The sequence below is a fragment of the Tachysurus vachellii genome, chromosome 23, assembly GCF_030014155.1.
Source record: "Tachysurus vachellii isolate PV-2020 chromosome 23, HZAU_Pvac_v1, whole genome shotgun sequence".
NCBI classification, from domain to species: Eukaryota; Metazoa; Chordata; class Actinopteri; order Siluriformes; family Bagridae; genus Tachysurus; species Tachysurus vachellii.
Genome location: NC_083482.1, coordinates 13,376,418 through 13,402,904, shown reverse-complemented (window position 1 = coordinate 13,402,904; position 26,487 = coordinate 13,376,418).

Sequence of the window (26,487 nt, the reverse complement as noted above, 5' to 3'; positions counted from 1 at the left end):
ATCGATACCCATCCTAATCGATCCTGCACCTCTACTCATTTACCCTTTAAACTTTTTTTTCATGGCATATGACCAGTATATGCTGTTGCACTAATGAACAGATAACATGCTCAGGATATATTTCAAGATTCATCCAAGACTAAGACTCCAGCGTCTTCTTATAATACAACTAACATGAGAAAAATCTTTAAACTTACAACTCAAAAGGAGAAGTGAAAACTATTGCTAGCAGCACAGTTTGGAAGCAAATTCTAGCTTGCTAGGTGGGAAATTAGCGAGCAAATTAGCATGTTAGCCTAGTTAGCCTAGTGAGTATGCTGTAAGAAAGTAAAACAAAACCAGCTGCTCGATTCAAGGTATCTAATATCGCTACCTAAATTCTAACTAGCTAACTTTAGACAGGAGTGTATGAGCAACACACATACACACACACACACACACACATGCAGAATCGAGCTAAGTAAAATGTTCTGTGACGTCCATGACTGATTAATAATAAATAGGTTATTCTTTTTTGTATCAGTATTACCACTAGTAGTTTCCACTTGAAACGTACCAAAAAATGTACTCGTCCTCGGTATCCCAATACACACACGCAACACAGACACACACTTTACCACACAAGTGTTTCGAGATGAAGTGGAGCTCTTTGTAGCAACGCTAAATCTACCAGTCCACCTTTATACGTAACTGTCATTCCACCGAAAGCAACAATACATCATAGCACGGAGAAGACAGATGCAAAACAGTTAAGGAGCGAGGACTGAAATGATTCCGTACATTATTTATGGTCTTCTATCATGGCATACTGGGTTTATTTAATGTTGCCATCACTCTCGCCTTGATTGCTGCTTTTCATTGTTTGCTAAGTTGATGGAAAAATAAAAACTTTTACTTGAACGTTTCAAGGACCAAAGCAGCATCACAGAGCTGTTTCACATTTACATTTACATTTACAGCATTTGGCAGACGCCCTTATCCAGAGCGACGTACATAAGTGCTTAAATCTCTAACATTGAATACATTAATGCTGGCTCACTAAGTTACATACTTAAGATACCAGGAGTTTAAAACAGGTGGTAAGGTGGCTTAGTGGTTAGCACATGCCTCACACCTCCAGGGTTGGGGTTCGATTCCCGCCTCCGCCTTGTGTGTGTGGAGTTTGCATGTTCTCCCCATGCCTCGTGTGTGTGTGCCCAGTGATGGGTTGGCACTCCGTCCAGGGTGTATCCTGCCTTGATGCCCGATGACGCTTGAGATAGGCACAGGCTCCCCGTGACCCGAGGTTGTTCGGATAAGCGGTAGAAGATGAGTGAGAGAGAGTGGGTTTAAAACATTTCAAAGTTACAATGAAAAAGTGTCAAAGGTTGGGTTTTTATTTTTCTTTAAATGCAAAAGATAAGGAAAGAAGTGCTAGCTGAAGTGTTTCCTGAATAAGTAGGTCTTCAACCGCCGCTTGCAAATAGCCAGTGACTCAGCTGTCCGGACCTCTAGGGGAAGTTCATTCCACCACCTTGGTGCCAGAACAGAAAAGAGTCTTGTAGTATACTTGCCTCTTACCCTGAGAGATGGTGGAACCAGTCGAGCAGTGCTGGTAGATCGGTGGGTGCAGGGTGCAGTGCGAGGAGTGATGAGGGCTTTGAGGTAAGAGGGAGCTGGTCCATTTTTGGCTTTGTAGGCCAGCATCAGTGTTTTGAATCTGCCAGTGGAGGGATCGCAGCAGCAGGGTGGTATGCGAGAACTTCAGTATTCACATCAGTATTAAAGGTAAGCCTTGTTATATGCTAAACTTATCCCGATATAAGACATTTGTAGCGGATCTCAGTCAAATCCCAGTCCGGGGTTAGAGCGCAAACAGATGATTATGTGTGCGCAGAACAAACCTTTACTATATCTGGGACTACTTTTTTCTGACTTTCTCTGATTTGATGTTATACTTCCTAATACAGGCAAGCTAAAAAAATGCTTGATGAAGTATGTCAGCTTTGGCCTTTTTCACAGGCATGAAGAAGGTTTCCCCCCAAGGTATCATAAGTAACCTCCTGAATTGCTTTCGACTGCATTAATCCCATGACGGGAACTGGAATAAAACTCCATAAACACAGCTCTGTTAGTCTTACACTTATGTTTTGCTCATTTAATTGTAGTTTAGTTCATATACACAAATATTTTTCCTTTTTTTAATTCTTAAATCTGATTGGGCAGAAGGTGTTGAATATTTTCTTTTAAATGCAATAAAAGGTAAATCACAGGTTTGTATTAATTCGCTTTATTTATTTTGTTTTCAATAGCATGGATTGTAAAAATGTAAAAATGGATAAATAGCAATGTGTATAATTGAATGTATTTGTCATGTCTCACTCCACAATGGTGCGTAATATGAAGTAGCTTAATATGAAAGTAGACACTCAGAGCTTTAAGAAATTGTAGTGTTGAAGTATTTCTTTTTTTTATCTAGACGACTGTGGGCAATAAAGCATAGAAAGGTTCCAGGAAAACAAAAACGGATTGTTTTTTTCACACAAATCTCCAAAGTGAATCTTGATATCGAACCCATTTCTTGTCTCTGAGATGCCCAAAGTTCTTGTTCATGAATAGTTAAAATTTGATGGTGTTTATCTTCAACCACTAAAATTCAGTGCAGGTTTATCAACATTCATTCATTCATCTTCTACCGCTTATCCGAACTACCTCGGGTCACGGGGAGCCTGTGCCTATCTCAGGTGTCATCGGGCATCAAGGCAAGACACACCCTGGACAGAGTGCCAACCCATCGCAGGGCACACACACTCTCATTCAATCACACACTACGGACAATTTTCCAGAGATGCCAATCAACCTACCATGCATGTCCTTAGACCAGGGGAGGAAACCGGAGTACCCGGAGGAAACCCCCGAGGCACGGGGAGAACATGCAAACTCCACAAGGCGGAGGCGGGAATCGAACCCCCAACCCTGGAGATGTGAGGCAAACGTGCTAACCACTAAGCCACCGTGCCCCCGGTTTATCAACAGAGGGGAAAAAACATAGTCCCGGCCCTCAGTCTTTCCTTCTATTTCTGACTCACGCCGATAAAATAATTAATTTGTTTATACTGATTGAAAATGTCCAATTTAGTTGATTTCAAAAAGGTTTTACATTATAAGGGAAATTTGATGTCAGCAGGTAGACTGTATTAGTACATGTTTAGGAAAAGCTTAAATATTTCTTGATGTGTGATTTGTCTATAAAGACTGTGAAATGTTATAGAATTGAAATGTATTGTTATCTGGTTAAAGTCTAAGCCAAACAGCTTTCCGATTCAGGAACCGGTGTCGCCTCTTCTAGTCAGAGACAGAGTCCATGTGGCCAGACAGAGCTGTACATCACCGTGATTTGTGTGTCAGGCCCCCATATTAATAAAGGTAACCCCGACAGACAGTCTGAGGGCTGCTGGGACATCTGTTACCCGAGTCTCAACCTGAGAGCTGCGCTCGGTTTTGGCAGCTCTGTCCTCTAACCCAGATGGAGATGTAGCGATCATGGTGGGCCACAGGCTACCAGACTACCACAAATGACAAGTCTGGGAGAGTGATAGAAACAGAGAGAGAGAGAGAGAGAGAGAGAGAGCGAGAGAGAGAGAGGGTTTTAAATCAAGACGCAATCCAAAGGCCCTCTATAAATCCTCTGAATGGGTTTGGTAGGGGGAAGAAAGCACACCTGCAAGAATTATGTAAGCCTTATTAATGCATAAATATCCAAGAGGAGCTTCGGCCACGGCTCCTCATGATGGGAATAAATCTCGGAGTGCACACGGTGAAGAGGGAGAGCGAGAGCAGGAGTGTCTGGGATATGTGAAAACGTAACACGAGTCAGCGAGTACCGTAGCGAGCCAAACTAATGGGTAATAAATGTACGATTGCACAGTGTGACTTAAGGATCGTGACGATAACCTGAGTACTTCACTCATTGTACAGTACAGACAGGGTTTGAAATATCGGCCCGTTGATGAACTAGAACACTTTCGGACTCAGCAGGAACTCGATGTCGGATTTCAACATGCAGAGCCATACACTTTGCTTTTTTTTCTCCTTAGGCTGTGATTCCCAGATTAAAATGAGTTCAGAGAAGTTTTATTTGTGTAGCAAAAGACATTATGCTTAAAAATACAGGATTCAATCTATATCTATAATGAACAAGCCAGAGAGACAGTAGCATAAATAAAGCCCTTAAAAAAAAAAACTATTTTCTATAGAAAAGTAGCAGTCATGTGAATTGTTGGAGTTTCACTCTTCCCATAAGTGACTTCAGATACGTATGGCACAAAGATATGGGCGGCCATCTTGCTAATAATCGCTAATAATCTGGTAATCATCGATAATATTGATTTTTGAGTGTTGAGTTGCCTTTTAAACAAGACATTGATCTGAATTCAGATCATTACAGCTCAAGTATACGGTCATACGGTAGGAAGGCAACTATGGAATGCTTTAGGTATCTAAAAATATACAGAATAAAAGCTCGGACATTATGGGATACCAAATGGTCTTGAGCACTGAAATCAATACAATGTATATATATATACATATATATATATATATATATATATATATATATATATATATATATATATATATATATATATATATATATATATATATATATATGTATATATATATATATATATATAAATATATTCTCACACCGTGGCTTATCATGTAGACAAGCTTTTATTAGTTTGGCTTTGTTTTCTGTCTGCAAGATCTACTCTTCCTATCCACTATCAAGATCCTGTTCCATTAAATTAAAAGCTGTTTCAACTTTACATTCAATTCTCATCCTTCTTGACATTCAGACTCAGCACAAGCCCATCATATAAATGAACTCAGCAAATAATTATTTTCCACGTTATGGTCGTTCTCTCTCTCTCTCTTTCTCTCGGCCTCGGCACCTCAATTATCCCCTAATGTGGGTAAAAAGTAAAAAGAATGGACAGCCGTCACTAACGTCCACATTTCATGATAGAGAGATTGCTCTTTTCTTCCATACAAGCCACAGACTCGGATAATCACAGTTGTCCCAAACACCTGTGTTTCTATTGCCCCGACCTGCCTCTCAAATGAGCTCAATTAATGACAATCACCCAGCAGGTGTCAGAACACAGACAGTAATGGATAGGCCACTGTGGGCTGGACCGGCAGTGCTTGTCTCTGCAGTAAATATGTAATGATTATAGCAGGGGCTGCGAGGGCACAGACCACAGAGTAATCTATTTGTGTTTGGCCGAGCTTGATGCAGTTAAACAAGCTCTACAAACTGAAATGGATGGACTGGAATCTTATTCAGTACGGCTGGAGTGAGCTTGGAATGAAAGGAAAGTAGAGAAAGAGATTTAAATCTGAATAGACTCGAACTTCTACATTAAACGAGCGAAGGAATCGATTCAGGCGTAATTTTCTTTTTAAATAATTTGTCACAAACAAAACTCAGTGATCTAGATAAGGATCATGGTATGAGAATGAATAAAATATGAATTAAAATATTTTGCACAAAATATATTTGAGAGGTTTGACCTGAATCTACTAACAAAAATGAAAGGAAAAAAAAAAAAACCTGTAAGTTGAAGTAAAAGGAAAAGTATGGCAAAAGGAAATAGACGCTAAAATTAAAGGTGAAATAAATAGATATTTCTTTATTTGGGTTTAGAGATTTAAAATTAACAAATAAAAACATACATAAATATTTTGTACATAAATACAAAGCAAAAACATACATAAATATCATCATAACTTTATAAATTAATTTATCAATATTATTTGCAAAAAATAATTCTAAAGATTAAAATCATAATCTAAATAATCTTCTGTTTGATTCTAAATAAATTTGCCCGTATTAAAGATATTCTCACTTCTTAAAACGTGACTTTTGCAGTGCTTAAAAAAATAATGAACGAATCACAACATTTACTTCACTAATGAATAATATATAAATGCATAAAAAAACAAGATGGACATTTTAATACGATATTTCGTCTTAAAAAAGTCCTTCAGTGCACTCTGTCGGAGCTCCACAGAGTACAGTAGATCTGATGAAGTCTAATCTGTTAGTATATTGTGTAGACAGAATCGTGAGATTATTGGCAGTGTTCTGGCTAGCGAGAAACTTGGCAGTATTCTGCTAAATGACTTTGCGCCGTGTGATTAGACTGCACGGCAGCTCGGAAACGTAGAATCCCAGAAGGCCAAGAATGAGACAGATGGCATCTGGGTAGGCAGACCTTTTTTCTCACCTTTGTTTCCTGTAGAAAGAACAAGAAGCATCTAAAATAAAAATTTGGTCGGTTTTTAACCATACGTTTATATGTCCTTATTGAGTTTGTATGTACACGTGACATATATATGCATCATAAATGTAATGTGTGTATAGATATAAGATATATAAGTCAAGCATTGAGTGATATTTTCCTTTCTTTTTCTCTAACTGCTAAACCTTAACCCTCCTCTCCTGTGGCTCCTTTGCATTAGCATAAAGGCATTAAAATGTGAATAGGAATTAATTTGGACTCCCTCCCATTGGAATTAATGGAAGTTTGCTCTTCCTTTCCTTTGCCCGACAGATCTCTCTGACTCTCTCTCAGTCCATAAATATTAATATTAATAACCGCGAAGGGCCAGTGCTTCGCTGAAGCCGTATACAGAATGATATTAGAGATCGCGAGACGCCTCTCGCGGGAAGCACACTTGACTGAGTGCCTTGCTTTGGCGGCATGATCTTTAAGAATCCAATCTTCGTACGGCGCAGGAAGTTATTTTCGAGGGATCTCTGAGCGCGTATGAGAATTGAGCCTGAACTGGTTTCCGCTCCAGATTGGATCCAGTTCAGTTCACACCAGTGTAACTCCATTATAAGAGGCAGGAGATAATCAGATAGATAAGCAGCTATGATCAGGATCAGTACACAACTATTCTCTGTGTTTCATCAGGCGGGAAGATCGACAGCACTGCGAATAACAGCATTATCGCTGAGATTTCGCTCTGACACCCGGTTCTTTCTTTCTAAGCCATCTCAATATCTTTTCCTTGGCAAGGAAGTTTATACTTTTGATCATATTTTGCAGAGGAGCACACAATGCCACATGCATGACTGTCTTTGTGAGAACCATCCATATTCATCACGTTGCGGCTTGCGGACTCACTGTTCTGGTGAGTGCACACCTTTGACTCCACTCTTGTCAGACGGTTGCATCATTTGTTTGCACTTCATAGTTTTTGGAGTTTAAAGTTGGGATAGATGGATACAAAAGAGAGAAAGTGGAAGCCATTGGAAGTTTGGCATGAGGTGGTTGCCTCTGCTACCTGAGAATAATTCAAAGGTCATTCTGGTTAAGGTCAACACACTTGAACATCAAAGCTTTTCCATGGTTTCAGCTTTGCAGGACACTTCACCTCTTTCAGTCAACACACACACCTTTAATCTTTAATCACTAGGCTGAAATCTCTCCTCAGCCCCTCTTCAGTCAATACGCCCTTGCTTTGTAGTCTGACGGAAGGATGGGGAACTAAAAGTATATGATGCAAAGACAGAGAGACATACATTTGTTTAATCCAGACTCGCTGCAGATTAAACTTTATGATGTAAGAGACAGCTAGCTTGAACGGACACAACAGGCAAAAAAAAAAAAAACAAACAAAATCAAATAAAAAGAAAAGTTAGCATAATGAAAGGAATTTAAAGTTGAAAGTGAAGTAACATACGGCTAAGTACGGTGACCCATACTCAGAATTTGTTCTCTGCGTTTAACCCATCCAAAGTGCACACACACAGCAGTGAACACACACACACACCGTGAACACACACCCAGAGCAGTGGGCAACCATTTATGCTGCTGCGCCCGGGGAGCAGTTGGGGGGTTCGGTGCCTTGCTCAAGGGCTCTTCAGTCGTGGCCGGCCTGAGACTCGAACCCACAACCTTAGGGTTAGGTGTCAGACTCTTTAGCCATTAGGCCACGACTTCCCCTTTATTAATTAAGCAATTAAACATTTATTAATCATGTTTACTATACTGTATACAATGGCAGTTTTTTGCAGAAAAAGCTGCTACGACAACACGAACATTTAAGATGAAAATGAAAAATGTGGTGTGAACGCTGCCTGATAAAACGTAAATTTGGCATTTGGCTGCTTAATCTTCACTGCTAACATTAGGCTACTTGAATGTTTTCTGCGAGTATTTTCAAGCAAGTATTCTTCAATGCCTGATTTCTCTAGCTAGATAGCTAAGAAAAGTTAACCTAAAAGGATTTCTGGGAAGTCATATTTATATATGTGCACAAACATCACCACAAAGGCTAGCCAGCTAGCAAACATGATGAATGTTACATGAGGAATGCTAACGCTCATCCTAGCCAGCAGGTCATCTGAGAGGATCCTTGTAAGTGTTTCAGTGAAGTCAATGCTATCCTGGGAACACAGGAAACAAGATGTCAGTCCATCATAATCCTAATGTTCAGAATCTTCAACACTAAATCATCCAAACCTGACAGGATTTCTGACAGGAATTTTATTCAAAAATATTAGATCTTTAGTGCTAACAGTGGCCTGCTAACTAACATGAGCTAGCTTGACAAAAAGAAAAGGAAAGAAACGAGTGGATTCAAAGCTATACCTGTGTAGAAATGTTTGAAGAATGTTTTATTTCTTTGCCTCAAGCTTTCCCTTAAAGTCTGGCCTGCAGTCTACAGGCAGAATCTTCTTGATCCTGGATGTTCAGGTTGCCAGACGTTGCATAAAGAAGATGCCAAAAAAAATTTCTACAGAAAGTTCACTGTGCCTTGAATAATGTTCAACAAATAGAACACAAAGATTGATAGTAAGGTTAAATCTAGAACAATACAGGGTTCATCTTATAAGCGTTATCCCATAAAACCTTTCTTCATTTCCTGTAACTATAATATGGCTTTATTTGAATAACTGGATGATAATCTGAGACTTTTAAGGGTTAGATGTGATGTGATGATATAACAGTATTAACAGAGACTTTTCCTGTCAGAAAGCTAAGATGCTAAGAACCCTTAAAGATACAAAGAACTCTTGAGGAACCTTGTTCCTGGAGGAAACTTGTAGCGCCAAACCCAGATGCTGTAGTTTTTGCAAAACACTGGAATTCTTTAAAAATTATAAAACAAACAAGAATAAAAAAATAAAAGTGCGGCAAGGCATTTTGGTGCATAGTAATAAAATAATAAACAAAATGAATAACTGTACGCTCTTACAGCAAAATATTGCCTCTAGCAACATAACGCATTCTTTGGCTTTGTTCTCATGGGTGAACTTTTTTTGAGAGAAGGTTCCTAGTAGAAGTTTTCTTAAAAGGTAAAATTGTTAACCCTCCACAAGAACCGCCAAGGAACCCTTTTCACAAAGACTGAGGTGCTGAGATGGTTTAATGTTACTCTTAAGGTACGTGAAGAAGAGTAGAGAAAGGCTGAAAGCTTACACACTCGTTCAAATGTCATATTTAGTACATAAGAACAGTGGGATAGTGTAGCACTGAAGTATGCTTATGTACAGTAGTAGAGTAGATCCAACGTCTGCTTATCTCTACTCCAGCCTGCTGCTGTTTATACCTGCTTTCATTCTCCTGTGCTCATCCTTTACACAACATCTTTCTCTCTCTCTCTCTCTCTCTCTCTCTCTCTCTCTCTCTCTCTCTCTCGCTCTCTCTCTCTCTCTCTCCTGCCGGATGTGCCGTAAACGGCGGTAATTGCAGCATTAAACCCAAGTTTATTATTTCTCTGCCCATGCAGGTGCGGTGATGATATGAGGCCCAGGTTGCATTTACATACAAATTGAAGGCTTTTCCCCCCTCTTTCTTATTAATCAGACGGACAGCAGGAATCAAACAGCGCCACTCCATCAGCCTCTTAAATACATTTGGTGACATTTTTTACCCGGCATTAGCATGATAGGGCAAGCGGAGGATAATGTCCCAATGATTGCTTTTTCCATTGCGAGCACAAACGGTTTCATTTTTCCTGTCATCTCAAATAAGCGTTAAAGAGGCTTTGGGAGGCTCTCAGGCCGTATGCCTGAGGCTGCGCAGGGACCGCTGATGGCCATATTAAAGAACCATTAGCGTGCCGCCGTTTCGATCATCACGCCCAGGCCGTGTGCCTACGATCCGATCCGATACATCAAGTGAGGTTGGGAGAGTGAAAAAAAAATCACATGGGCACGCACTCTCCCTCTCTAGTTTTTTTTTTTCTCAAACAAAATGCATTACAACGGTAATTTTGTGACTGTTAAGATAACTAGCGTTAACAAGCGCTTAATTAAAATGTACAATAAATGGCCGTCTGCGGTCTTATCGGTGCAGCAGAAGCGCACGGGGGTGGGAGGAGGTAAGGGGGCTGATGGAGGGGGTGTAGAGCGCCTGCTGATCGCAAGCTCGTTTTGCAGATTAATTGCTTTTCTGTCTGGCAAAAGCAGCCGTTTCTGTCGCCAGATCCTAAATAACCAGATAGGGACTTTATCAATCAAGCTCTTCTGTTTTCTCTCTATATATATCTCCCTCTCTCTCTCCATCACTTTCTTGCTCTCTCTCGTGCTCTCAGTCTGAGTTGGAGAAACTCTTTTTTCCCATCCTATATAGTGCACTTATAAAGGGATTAAGGAGACGTTTGGGATTTGACCCTTTCTCTATTCAATTGCTTTCTATCACACATGTGAAGCTGTTATACCCTAAATAGTGCACTTATGTGAGTATCAAGAAACGATTGGGGATGTATAAATAAACCTGATTATACAGTATACATTACTGTGTCTTGGCAAGCAGCACAATAAATAAAACGCAGAGCTCCAGTTAATGTTCTCATCCAACATGGGAAAGGGAGCAGAAATGTCTTGACTTTGACCGTGGCATGTTTGTTAGTGTCATATACGGTGGTTTGAGTGTTTCAAGGAGCTCCGGATGTCTCTAGAGGTTACACCGAATGGTGCGAAAAACAATAAACATTGTGTGAGCGACAGTTCTGTGGGAGGAAACGCCTTGTTGTTGATCAGAGAGGTCAGAGGAGAATGGTGAGACTGAGACAAGCTGTCAGGAAGGGTAGTATAACCACTCTTTCCAAACGTACTGAGCAGGAAGGCATCTCCGAAATGCTGTCAGTCAAGAACAAAATTATCCTCATTCATCTTGCCTTGAATATAAACCCAAGCGTTGCTCGCTTGATCACGCCCCTTTTACCTATTATTATCAATAAATAAATCATGCATGCATAATAAATCAGATTTGCCTACTCATGGGTTGCCTAATCATTTCACTGATCCCTAAATTCATCTTGCAGTTCTGGTACCAAAGGTGTTGCCTTCATTTGCATTAACATGTGGTGTGTGAACATGTGTAATTACGCTATACTTGTTTATGGAAGTGAACAGGTCATAACTCTATTTACGTGTGTACAGGGCATGTGAAATCCCACATATGGTGAAAAACGGCTGTCTAGAAGCAGCAGGTTGTGTCGTTTGGGGCTATAGAGAAATAAAGCCTATGTTTGGGGTGATAAATGTTAACTGCGCTTATGGCTTAAACATGTGACATGCTGGTCTGCTTTATAGACTTGAGTTTGGGGAACGAGAGAGAGAAAGAGTGAGTGAGAGAGAGCGAGAGAGAGAGAGAGAGAGAGAGAGAGATGTGGACTGTTTGTTTTGAAAAGGAGGAAAAGAAAACATGCAAAAACAAACTTCCAAACCCAAAGAAACCCCCCCTGCATCATTCTTTATTACTCCTGTCTGCGTTTTGCCTTTTACCCAGCAATGATAAATCTCCTTGCCTGTCATATGAATGTGAAAAACCCCTATACAGGTTTTACATGAGAGTAAGAGCATGTTATATCAGTGTGTGTGTGTGTGTGTGTGTGTGTGTGTGTGTGAAAGGCAGACTCACACTGACCCTCATAAGGGTTTACATAAGTGAGTCGGTCTATGTGTGTGTACCTAACCTCCCAAACATGTTTGCTTAAGTGTGTGGGCGTTTTATTTCCTTTCGGTGTTTGGCACGTGCAGGTCTGGGACACATCCTGTTTCTATATTAGTGTCTTTCTGTGTCTCTGCTCTGCTTTGCTAATAATTTCTTGCCACAGCATAGAAGACTCATAAAGCATAAAAAAAAAAAAAAAAAACATGCGTCAGAAACCTTGCTTCTCTTTGTTAAGTCACTGTAAGCTCTTCTTATTGGGCTTGACTGGGTTAGATAAACATCGATTTTGCCAGCTTGCTTTAAACAAACACGAGTCTGCGTCGTCTCCCTAATGCCGTGCGACAGCAAAGCAGTGTCAAGTGTCTGTGCACACCCATGCCGGACCACTGAAGAGTAATTGCCCATATGTCATAGCCAGAAAACTTAAGTGACAATATAACCCGAGAGATCCAGGAAGTCTCCCGGGGGGCTTTGCGGGTGCATTAAGTTCCTCCGCTCCCAGATGATCCTGGCACGGGCTATGTGATAGCGACGGAGTGAGACCTTTAGGCCAGAACGCTATAGGGTGGTCTGGCTGTGTCATGAGGTCTTCTCTGTGGGGAAAAGAAAGAAGGAACAGGAACAGAAACATGTTTTACTGCTGCTGTCGCTCCTGAACTTATCAGATCTAGTTTAGCTGGAGTGATTTATAAACTGCCTGAATGATAAATGTTATTGTAAAGGAGCACTAGGTAGAGGAGGCATGGCTACTGTCAGTCAGAGACAAAGAGTGAGGGGCAAAGAAGGAGGGGAACGAGGGGGGACAGAGGTGACGGGCGTGCGAGTGCTGATCAGTGGGAGTTGGTGTCCTGTGTAGAGCCTGTCATAAATCAATGCATCAAGGACCCCTTCTGCTTATGTTACCACACACACACACACACACTCTTCACACACACTGTTCACACACATAATACTTCATTACATCTACATAACAACACATTTCTGTTTCTTATCCTTCTATTATGACACTTCACAACAACTGACTGGTCATAATGGTTATAACATGACATAACCATAGACGTGAAGGAATAAAACACATCCCATAGCTGGCGATTTTCCACTAATGGCACATCCTGAAGTGTTTTATTCCTTTTATCCTAGCGAGCTTTGCCAACAAATACACTTTAATTTAATAAAGTATGCGATTTTATCTGTTTAGAGTTAACGTTGTGGAACGTCCACAAAGAACGTTCGTTCCTGTTAACACTTATGTCGGTTAGATTTCAGGATGTTACGATGTTATATATGTCAGCATGGAAAATGTCTTCTGTTAAAGGAAATTGATGTAATTTTACTTGGATGATATGTCAGATTTACATAATGGAGCTTCCATGTTAGAGGAAAGCATCTGGAATGAGTCCTTATTAATATTTATGTAGGTTTGTGACAATCGTCATGAAGGGCTTATGTAGCCTCTTGTTAATTAGTGAATTAGCTATCTAAATGTTCGATTTTGTTCAAAAGTAAACACGCCCATTAAAGTTTGGGCATGAAATTGAGGTAGAAATGAATGTAACCCGTGACGTGCGGAGAGATCTCACACACTTTTGATCACACACACACACACACACACACACACACACACACACACACACATCAGCCTCACATCTGTCTCCTGTGGATTCTACGTGTGTATCTGAGTGTGATTAGTGTCCTCATGCTTCAGGATAAAACCCCTTGGTGTGACATCGACAGTAATTCAACACAGAGTATATTTTCCATAAATAATTTCCTCTTTATTGATTCCCAATCTTGCAGTAAAAAACGATGCTGGATCTCGGAGGAGAAGGTGAGAAGAAAACGTATGGGATGCTGGGTGTGCAGTGAAAGTCGGGACGATAGATTCCATATCCTGGGAGCTTCCGTCTCGACATGTTTATTTATGACAGCTCGAATGCGGATTATACAGGCCTGCACATGTCATTAACTAGAAACGCCCTGGAGAAAAGAAACCAGTATGTATATAAATACTTACACTTTGAATTCTGAATATTATTTGCATTAACCAGTGCAGACAGACTTGGTCTGTACAACATAATCAAAAGCAATTAGTTTATATACTGTATATTTCATATCTATTTGATTGTTAACAAACGTAACCTTTATGACAGACGACTCCAATTGGAATAAGCCTCCATTAATATTTATGTACTCTAATGGACTTGTGTCCCATCCGGGATGCGTTCCTGCCTCACATTCAGTATTCCTGGGTTAGACTGGAGATCCAGTTGAACCCTGACCAGGATAAAGCACTTATTGAAGATAAATGAATGAATATTTATGTAGCTTTATGTCAGCTGTCATGATAGGCTTATGCATTGACATCCAGGCCTATAAACACTACTACATTAATATCTGTTTATCAATAATGAATTTAATCTCCGATGTGCGTTATAATCAATTCATCATTAAAGTAGCTATTAAATATACAGAACCGATTACATTTTTGTATATTTAGCCTTGTTGATTTTAGCTTGAATGGAAACAGTTTAGAAATTTAGAAGAAATACAACAAAATCAGATCAAAATAAATCTGACCACATGTACATGAAGAAGCAACAATGAAGTAAGATTTCTTTTAATTTATGACAAATAATAGCATAATTATTTCATTTTAAATGCAAACCCAACTCCGAAATGAACTTTTCATATGAACTAAGTTCAATGCCATGTTGAATTAGCATAAAGAATGTTCTGTCAGTATTCAGTATTCAGTACATTCCTGATAAATATCGATGTCTGGTATTGTCTGATGTTAAATCAGGTGCACATGGATAGAATTGATATTAATGAACTCGAAACGTTCTGTTTTCCTTGACGGAAAGCGAGGCCACTTGTTTATAGCCGGAAAAGACGAGACCAGAGCACAGTCGAGAAGATTATAAATGTGATGGGAAAGTGGGTGGGGCTTCCTGGAGTGTCAGATAATATCACTCTCTCACTCTCGCTCATTTTCTACCGCTTATCCGAACTACCTCGGGTCACAGGGAGCCTGTGCCTATCTCAGGCGTCATCGGGCATCGAGGCAGGATACACCCTGGACGGAGTGCCAACCCATCACAGGGCACACACGCACACACTCATTCACTCACGCAATCACACACTATGGACAATTTTCCAGAGATGCCAATCAACCTACCATGCATGTCTTTAGACCGAGGGAGGAAACCGGAGTACCCGGAGGAAACCCCCGAGGCACGGGGAGAACATGCAAACTCCACACACACAAGGCGGAGGCGGGAATCGAACCCCCAACCCTGGAGGTGTGAGGCGAACGTGCTAACCACTAAGCCACCGTGCCCCCCCAGATAATATCAGAAAGTTCAAATCATTCGAGATTAATATGTAAATAACACATTATTTATTTATTTATTTATTTATTATTTTAAAGTTGCCTGTTAAAATCTGGAGCTTGGAATATTTGGAAAATAAATGAACATGTTGAGAATTCAAATTACATTTTAAACACTATTTGTTAAATTGGAGACAAATTTCAGTTTAGACACTTTCCGTTCTCCTACTTTAAGTGGCCAGGAGTTTTTTTTGGCATCATGTTGTATGTATCCTCAGCTGTTTATTCTAAATAGCGTGTCCATTTATCATTATTAGCGGCCTGCTATCGTGTGGTGTAGATTAGTGTCACCTAAACTGACACCCTCGCTCCTCTTCTGTCGGTTGATGACAGGTGATTAGCATCTGTTTTGTTTTGTAAAAGTATGCGTGTATATGTTGTGTCTCTGTGTACATGCACAGAACTCGGTGTTGACGCTAGCTGAGAGTCCGAAGAAGAGTTGGGTGACATGCTGTCGCCAAAGGAAAGCTGTTAATGTTTAAATTCCACGTCATCCCAGTAACCGGATCTTCGGCACTTCGAGCGTGTACACTGTTTCTTATTCAAAGTAAAATGCACATGCGATTTTCAATTAAGTCACGCACAGGGTAAGTCATTCACACTTAGTCACACACAACTAAAATAGATGTAGCTTTTAAGAAGAAGCGCATGTGAGCTCAGCCTTGGCATGTATTTTTTGGATGTGTGTTTGCACCGACGTGCTTCTCTTTTATATTTCACTCTCAAAGTCACTTTACATACTCGAAAACATTCCTAAAAAGCTTTCTGGGCTCCGAACCCTTTTAGACCTGGACGTAGGTCTGTGGCCTTCTCGATTATCCCAGGCTTCCTGAAATGTCCCAGTGTCCCCTGGGTAATATTGTGCTACATGTAACACAGTCCAGTCAATTTGCTGGCTAATTCTGGTTAGATGCTAGTCATAACTGTCCTTACAGCTTGGCATCACATGATACATGCTTTCTATGGCCTTGTCTAGGGTGTTCTTGGTAAGCTCTCCATGTGCCATGTGCTGATATCTCAAACCTGCATGTGAATGTGAATCATTTACTTCTCTCTGTGGTTCCTTATTCAACCTAATCAGTAAATTTCGATTATTGGCACGTAGTTAATACGCTATGACGATCTGTCTTACAAATAAAATTCGCCTTAGTATCTATTTCATGTTGCTTAAAAAATAATCTGTCCACTATTCCTTAAAACCAATAATTCGTTTATTTTTCCAATATTTAGCTTTAGACATGAAATTGATTGTTCAGCACTGCAAAAAAATCATATCGTAGCAACCAAAGCATCTGGGACATGTGCAAATACAAGTAATGTACCTTTTTATTAGGAAGTTTTGGAAACAAATAAATAAATATTAAGCCCATTTTATTTGTAGGTATTATTACTCAATTTCATATTTAAGCTTGAAATGGTCTTAAAACTGTCTGTCAATGAAATAAGACAAATTTAAGCTTAATAACCTTAAGGTCTTATAGGGCTAGTGGTACTTGGCTGCAGGCTCGTTTTTGCCCTTTCACGACCCCTGGGACAGACATCTCCTGGCGTGTTGCGGCGTTGGTATTGGCATTGCCATAGTGTCAGCCACGACGCAGGGTCGAGTTCCCTTGAAAGGGAACTACAACATGTTATGTATGTAACCCGCTTCCCCGAGAAGGGAGCGAGACGCTGCATCGCTTTCCACACTCCTGGTGTCCTCTTGCACTTCCTTCGGACAAATAGAAACTAGAGTAATGTGATATAGATACCCTTAAATGTTCTTGCTGGCGCGTTCTGTACGTGTCACATGACCTACACGAGACGATAAATCGGCGCGATTTCACACAGAGCTTCAGATACAACTTCCGCAAAGAAGCGTAACCATGGCGTCGGATATGACTCAATGCCTCGTTCCCTTTTTAGGGAACCGCAATACATACGGAACCTGGTGTAATTTTCTCTCACTCACTCACTCATTTTCTACCGCTTATCCGGACTACCTCGGGTCACAGGGATCTCAGGCGTCATCGGGCATCAAGGCAGGATACACCCTGGACGGAGTGCCAACCCATCGCAGGGCACACACACACCCCCATTCACTCACACAATCACACACTACGGACAATTTTCCAGAGATGCCAATCAACCTACCATGCATGTCTTTGGACCGGGGGAGGAAACCGGAGTACCCGGAGGAAACCCCCGAGGCACGGGGAGAACATGCAAACTCCACACACACAAGGTGGAGGCGGGAATCGAACCCCCAACCCTAGAGGTGTGAGGCGGACGTGCTAACCACTAAGCCACCGTGACCCCCTGGTGTAGTTTTCTGTCATGGAGGATTGAAGTGATTGTTTAACATTACAATCTGCTTCTTTATTCATCTTATTAACTTATTAACATGATGATGTGTTCCTAGCTGGTGGAAAAACATAAACTCTAACTTTCAATGTTTTGCAAATGTTCCACGCCATGAAATTTTTCTCTTATTGTATCTATAAATATTCCAATAATTTAAAGAAATCAAATTGTTGTGGTATAAAAGAAATAAAACACTTCAGAACGTTTGAAATGAACCAACTTTGGGGTCATATATCTGCTTCAAGACGTTGATTATTTTACTGTACCGCTATAATATCCTGCATCATTGCTTTATTCCATGCTTAGTAGTAGTTCCTGGATGTTGCCATCGTCTCGTTAGAAAGTGGATGGCAAATGGACAGGGAGCTTCCCATGTGGCTTTGTGTGTACATGTGTCTCTGCCCTGAATTCTGTTAAAAAGAGAAAAGGTCCAGGACAGTAAACCGAACAAGAGTAAAGGCTAAATGGGTCAGTGAGTGTGGATACAGTTAGTATAGCTCTCTAAGGAAATACACACACACACACACACAGAATGTGTTAACTGTGTGACTAGATTGAGAGAAGAGGAGGGCAGGCAAGGTCAGAAATCATTTCCTGAGAGACAGACTCTGGGAGAGAGAGAGAGAGAGAGAGAGAGAGAGAGAGAGAGAGAGAGAAAGCAAGAGTGATATAAATTTGATGTAAAGGCTTGAATAGTCCCCAGCAGAAGATATACTATTAAGAAGAAGAATAACATAAAACATGAAGTTTATCCCACACATTTTGATATGGCCGTAGAGTATACTATAGTATAGAGGAGAAAATGAGCATGTAGTTTAGTGAAAGAAAGAATAAAGCGTTGACGTTCGCTGATAAAATGAGCTGTCTGCAAAAGCAGTTATTACACATGATGGCAGGACAAAAGCCTGGGCTTATTCACCCTATAATTTCTTAAGACATTTTCCACTCCTCCCTCACTCTCTATCGCTTTCCTTCTTTCTCTACTCTCTCTTAAACCTACACACAGACTTCAGATAGTGTATTATGTTTGTATGTATGATATGATTTCACTTGTTGGATATTTTGTTTTCATGATGTCACATAAAATCTAACTGTATACACAGTATGTGTATGCATGTTTATACGGCTACAGTCCCCTCCAAAAGTATTGGGACAACAAGGCCAATTCAGGACATTTGGATTTGTGATCAAAAGATGGATTTCAAACCTGGAATACTTTTCTTTTGCATATCCCAACTGAGGAGGTTGGGGTCAGAGTGCATGGGTAGCTATGATATAGTGCCCTTGGAGCAGGGAGGGATAAGGGCCTTGCTCAAGGGCCCAAAACCTTAACCACCTGAGCAAGAACTCACTCTCACTCTCATTCATCTTCTAACGCTTATCCAAACTACCTCGGGTCACGGGGAGCCTGTGCCTATCTCAGGCGTCATCGGGCATCAAGGCAGGATACATCCTGGACGGAGCGCCAACTCATCACAGGGCACACACACACACTCTCATTCACTCACGCACTCACACACTATGGACAATTTTCCAGAGATGCCAATCAACCTACCATGCATGTACTTGGACCAGGGGAGGAAACCGGAGTACCCCTGAGGAAACCCCCAAGGCACGGGGAGAACATGCGAACTCCACACACAAGGCAGAGGCAGGAATCGAACCCCCAACCCTGGAGGTGTGAGGCGAACGTACTAAGCCACTAAGCCACCGTGCCCCCTTGAGCAACCACTGTCCCCTAAATAGACACCTATAAACACCGGTTCCTGTACCATGTTCCATGCTTATGATCTAAAACCTGCGAGCTTATTTGTGAAACATGGTGGCAATTATGTCCTAGCTTTGGCTTGCATGGCTGCTTCTGGAACAGTCTCAGTAATCATTACTGATAATACGTTATTGATGTCTACATCAATACATAGATTTCTGCCAATTTACAGTCAAACGCATCTAATTTAAGTGGAAGAAACATCATCATGCAGTAAGACGAAGAACCAAAACACATTGCTATCTCAAGAAAGGACTTTATCAAGGGAAAGAAGAAGTGGAAGATTTTAGACCGGCAGGGTCAATCTCCCGACCTTAACTCAACTGAGGCAGATTTCACCTCCTGAAGAGTAGAATGAAGGGAGAAACCCACTATAACTAAAAGAAGCTGCAGTCCAAAGCCTGGAAAAGCTTCACAAGGAAGAATGTGATGTCACTGGGTTGTGGTTATTGCAAGCAAGCAATATGTAACCAAATAGTGTGCTATTTTCTTTCATTTACTTCTTCTGTTGTCATACATTGCTCAAAAAGAAAGTCTTCCACAAAAGGTGCCATGATCTATGATATATGATATATGTTCTTTTTTTTAATCTCAAAGCCAAATGTCTTTAGTGTATAACAAAAAAAACGCCCCCATCATCCAATTGCTTGAATCAATTTGTTGGATCAAAATATATACAAAAGAATGTAGTTAAGGGTGTTTAAATGTCAGAGCAAGAAAAGTTAAGTCCATCAGCCATAAAACGAAATACTCAAGTTCCAGATGCAGTACATGGAGTTCTCACAGGGAACAGGTCATCTTTCCATCGCATTACTCGACATGGTACAACCTGGACTGACCTTCTCACACAACAAAAATATATACACAATCATGATGTTCCCAATAAATTAGATCTATGATGAGATCGAGAGGAGCTATTTATTCCAATACTCCATGACAAACCCTTTTAGTATCTTGGCAGGGTTTATCAAGTACCACCAAGACACGCAACAACAGTTTTAGTTTGAGGTTGCAGGTTTTACTACAGTATGTAGTCTGCTTTGCTTTCATTGTTATTATTAGTTGAGAATGAAAGTATTTCATTGTTGAGTAAATGAGCATGGTTTTGGTGCCATACTCCATAATTAAAGCTTGACTAAAACTACTATAGTTTATAGAAACCTATGATAAATATAGATAAGCTTTATTTAGTCAGTAATAGTTTTATTAGTTCTGTTAACATGATACGATTACATCACTGGATGGTTCATTTAATTATAGAATTTTATTAGCTACACAATATGTGTGGCAAATAGATTAGATTTTATGGTAACACTGGCTATTTATAAGGCTACATATCATACATGGACTTTAAGACAACTGACATAAATCTAGCTAAATTTATTTCACCCAAGGGTGTCATCAGTCACAAAGCCAGCTTTGTGTGATTTGTTATATCTCAAAACCATTCTAATTTCTGATCAGAGATTATTTACGTGTCATTACAGTGTCATAGCTTCTGTATGAGTGTTCATAAACATTTAATAAGTAGAAACATTAAAGCGTTTTATTAATATATCACCGTTCAGAGTCTGGCTATGTAATGTGTATGTGATATACAACAGGTTTTGATGTCAGTGTTACTACCACCAAATCACAATCCTTGGAGAAACTTCTAGAAGTTTATGCACGTTTTCTCAATCACCCTCAACTTATAAGCTTCACATGGCTGACTTAAACAGCTCTAGAAAGTTAATGATGTTTGATTATTTGTTAAATGTAAAATACAATAAGTTGACAAAGAAACAATCATAACGCACTGTTAGGTCAACAAAACCTTATAGTACACTTAATACAGGTCTTAAGTCAACTTGCCATCTCAGTTGATTGAATGTAATCATTATAGTATAAGACCTAACATGGTCATAAATCATTATAAACTGTAAGTGGTGATTCCTTGTAATCATGAATTTACATAGAGGGTCATTTACTGATAGCTTATAATCAGCATACTGTAGGCTTCTCTATTCATTCTAATGCCATATCCTGTACTGTACGAACTTTATAACTAATAAATGAATAAATGAATAAATAATGACTTATGAAGAACTTTAAAACAAATAAAGTATTGAATGTAAATAAATAATTTGAATAGAAAATATCATAGAATTATAAATAGATAGATAGATAGATAGATAGATAGATAGATAGATAGATAGATAGATAGATAGATAGATAGATAGATAGATAGATTGATTTTTGATTGTAATGTCAGGATTCAAGCTTCAGTACCAACAATCTGCCACCGTTAGGCCCTTAAGCAAGGCCCTACAGGGGCGCTGTACCAATGCTGCCCATTTTATCTGACCCCAACTTCCAAAGCTGGGGTGCAAAGTGGGAATATATAAATGGAAATAATAGTCTTCTTCTTCTTCTTCTTCTTCTTCTTCTTCTTCTTCTTCTTCTTCTTCTTCTTCTTCTTCTTCTTCTTCTATATAGTACATATGCCCTTAATAACACATGATACCACTAGGCCTTTCGAAATGGTTTTTCAGATTTATGTCACTTGTCATTAAGGATGTATCCTAGTGTCATGTAGCCCTATGAACAGCAGTCATGAGTAAAGTATTACCATCGTTATACAGTAATTACCCCATTGATGTTGCCAATATGGATATAAATCCCAAAATAGCACCCCTAATAGATAGAATTACCCCAGGTCTCTGTGCTGTCAAGGCTATGTTTTGCCATTCAAATATGCCTTTAGAGAAAGTCTTGTTTAACAGAAGTTGGAATTAAACAACATTTTCCACTCTTTCCTGCTAGTTTATTTTGTTCAACTCTCAGCTCACATTCATTTGTGACTATTTCACACTTATTTCAGTTATTTTCACACTTGGTATTGCCAGTAAGCTTGTGAGTTATTGCTAGTAAGCTAACTTCTGCATCGCTGCTAGTTTTGCCCTCAGCTATAGTTTGGGATTGTATCCTGCTTCGCGTGTATTTCGCTTTGAATACATGCATGAGGAATGTAAATGTAAAATGCAAATGTAGAAAACTTACCATTATATTACCAGGTCATCTCGGCACAAAGTGTTCCTTAGTGCTAACTAGGTGAATGTAACTCTGATACACTGAAATGTCTGGAAAATCTGAAAAGAAAAATGGAAAAGCAAAAGGAAAAGTGTGTTAGATTGGATTCATCAGTGTGTGCTGCCTTAAACATTAAGTACATTTATAATTAACCTCAATCAGGTGTGAATGAGAGAATATTATTATATTAACTACAAAAAAAAAATTACATTTACATTTACAGCATTTGGCAGACGCCCTTATCCAGAGTGACGAACATAAGTGCTTAAATCTCTAACATTGAATACATTAATGCTGGCTCACTAAGTTACATACTTAAGATACCATGAGTTAAAAACATTTGTTCAAAGTTACAATGAAAAAGTGTTAAAGGTGTTTTTTTTTTTTTTTATCTTTTTTTGCAAAAGATAAGGAAAGAAGTGCTAGTTGAAGTGTTTCCTGAATAAGTAGGTCTTCAACCGCCGCTTGAAAATAGCCAGTGACTCAGCTGTCCGGACCTCTAGGGGAAGTTCATTCTACCACCTTGGTGCCAGTACAGAGAACAGTCTTGTAGTATACTTGCCTCTTACCCTGAGAGATGGTGGAACCAGTCAAGCAGTGCTGGTAGATCGGAGGGTGCGGGGTGCAGTGTGTGGAGTGATGAGGGCTTTGAGGTAAGAGGGAGCTGGTCCATTTTTGGCTTTGTAGGCCAGCATCAGTGTTTTGAATCTGATGCGTGCAGCTACCGGAAGCCAGTGGAGGGATCGCAGCAGCGGGGTGGTATGTGAGAACTTTGACAGGTTGAAAACAAGCCGTGCAGCTGCATTTTGGATCATTTGCAGAGGACGGATTGCGTTCATAGGTAGACCTGCCAGCAGTGCGTTGCAGTAATCCAGTCTAGAAATGACAAGAGACTGAACAAGTACCTGAGCAGCCTGTGAGGACAAAAATGGGCGAATCCTTCTAATGTTGTAGAGAGGAAACCGACATGAGCGAGTCACATTAGCAACATGTATCCACATCCATTTTACACTTGATCTTATCTTGATATATCTTGATGACATAAATAAAATCAATTGTCCATCATGTGAAATGTTATTTGAAAATAAACAGATCATTAAAAAAATCCTTTATGATGATAAATGTATCACTTCTCAAGACACGTGTAAATAAATTGTGTAAAGAATACATACAATACATACAAACGTGTAACAATTGTGTAAATTTGTACAATTTGTTACAATTTATACAATTGAAATGTATTCTAAAAATTTACGCGTGAAAAACAACAAATCTAAAAATCAATTACGTTTAATGAAATCAAACGACAATAAATTAATTGATATTTGATGTACAAACATCCAAATTATTAAATAGCGAATAAAAAATATTCAGAGCAAACTATGTGATAACTATGTGAACTATATAAGTAAACTATGTGAAAAAGAAATTATAGACAATAATAAAATTCTGTACAAAAATCATGTGAAAAATTAGTGTAAAAAAAACTAAATTGAAAAAAAAAAATCAAATGTTAATGAATTAATTAATTGTCTAAAATCGCATATGAAAGTGACCAATTTGTGTAAACATCACGTGTGAAATGTAATAAATCATGTACAAAATATATAATGATACAAGTGGACTATGTGAGAAAGAAATACTAAAATTATGTACAAAATCACATGAAAAATAGCTGAAAAAAATCTAAAAAATCATAAATTAATTATCAAATTATATCTCAAAATATTTGTGAAAAGAATGTAAAAAATGTAAAAAAAAAAAACAAACAAAAATATTGAAAATATATGAAAATAATATAATAAAGAACATACAGTAGAGTAAAATGGAAACGTGTGAACTTTATAGTGTATGTGAAATCATGGGAATGTTCAGTAAGGGCATGTTGTGTTTTCTCCTGAGACTCTTGTTGTGAGTTTAGTCACAGTTTAAGACTTTGTGCTCCTTGACATACTGCTGTTTCGCTTTTGTTATTGTCTGTGATAAATGAAATGACTACATGCGTTTAATGTTTGAAAGGGCAGGATGAATAATGCATAACGTGCATGCAGATTACAACTGATGCTTTATTTCTTTCCACATGCATTGATCAGTACACAAATCCAGGACAAGCAGAAATGAATTTTTTACAAGTGTTCGTCTTTGGGCTTTAGAACAGAGGAAGTGCTGAAAACATGAGGCTCTGGAGTGAAACTCTGACCTGCTTCTTCTGCATGCTGCCTGTTTATGCCGTCGGTTCGGAGAAGAAAGAAATCTACAAGACGCACACACACACAAACACACACACACACGCACACACACACACACACACAATGGAGCAAATGAAAAAACATGGAAATTGCATTGTCAACATGGTGACCAAAAGGAATTCGAATTCGCTTTGTGTTTCCTAGACATCGTTATGTTGTGCGATCAACCACAAGGGTCAGATGCTAAAGCTAGCGTGGTGGTGAGCTTTTCAGTCATATATATTATTGATGAAGTGTGAATCCGCTGTGGTTTTAATCTTCAAAGATGCAGTTAGAGTCGGAGCGTCTTGAATAATTGACTTGTATGATGGAATCTTTTTCATACTCTTAACACTGAACTCTGTGAAGCGGATGCTTACGTGCTTGACAAATGACTAGATACTGTAAATGTGACACTTTATTATGTGTATTTTTTTAATCTGCTGAGGTTTTAACTTCTCAGACAGGACTATAAGATGTCTGGTGATGTACGACGTGGCAAGAGTGTCTTATTTTGAAAGCTAGTGTAGCCGTATACAACTTCATAGAGAACAAACCCGTCTCAACCGGGACGCACAGGACTACACAGAAGTACAAGACAATACATCGGAATAGAGATTGAACTTTTCTGGAACATTCTGTACGACACTCGTTCCCTCGGCTAAAGTTCTACGCAGCACGTGTAACATATATTAGACTAAAATTACACACAATTGCACACATCTGCACTTCACCATAATCATACTCTTATGCCATAGATCCATTTTCATATTTGCACTAGCAAAACTAGCTTGTACAGTTTCTATTTTCACTACAGCTACTAAACCACCCCGGATAAGTTACATAACCATGTTAAAGATCTCTGTTTCGTGAAGCTTGTTGTATAGGACGCATTTCTATAGAATATTTACCACATACTGTAGATAACCGCTCATCTCTCGCTGACATGGCAACACCGACATGAAACTCTTACATTGATTGACCTTTTAATTTGAGCGCTGTTCTTGATACTGATTGCTCGGAAAGCTGTAATGTTTATCATCAACACGCTCATTCTAACGTATTGTCGTTTCCGTAGTAAAAACTCGTTAACACGGATGTTCTGAAAGATCGAATCTTACCTTTGGCTACGGCTCGCAACCACGGGGTAACCGTGGACAATCGACTGTCCTTTTTCTCGCATGTTGCTAATGTCGGTTTCTTCTTTACAGCATCAGAAATATTTGGCAGTTTTTATCCATACAGGCTGCTCAGGTACTTGTTCGGTCTCTTGTTCGTTTCGTGAACGGACTACTGCAGCTTTCTCTTGCAGGTCTATCTCTGAATGGAATTTGTCCTCTGCAAATGAAGCTGTGTGACTTGTTTTCAACCTGCAAGTTTTTCTTCACCACCTCACTGCTTTGAGTAGCTGAACACATCAGATTCAAAACACTGATGATTGCCTACAAAGCCCAAAACAGACCATCTCCCTGTTACTTTTAATCTCTTATCACTCCTCGCACTGTGCCTCTCTCCCTCAGAGCTACCAGCACTTCTCCACTGGTTCCACCATCTCTCAGGGTAAGAGGTAGACCCAAGATCCATAAAAACAGACCCAAGTGCAGGATAGCTAAAATAAACTGTGTTTATTAAATAAAAACACAAAACAGGGACAAAGACAAAACCAGACACGACTAGAACAACGACAACAGATGACAAGGATTCCACGCTGCAATAGGCAACACGGCA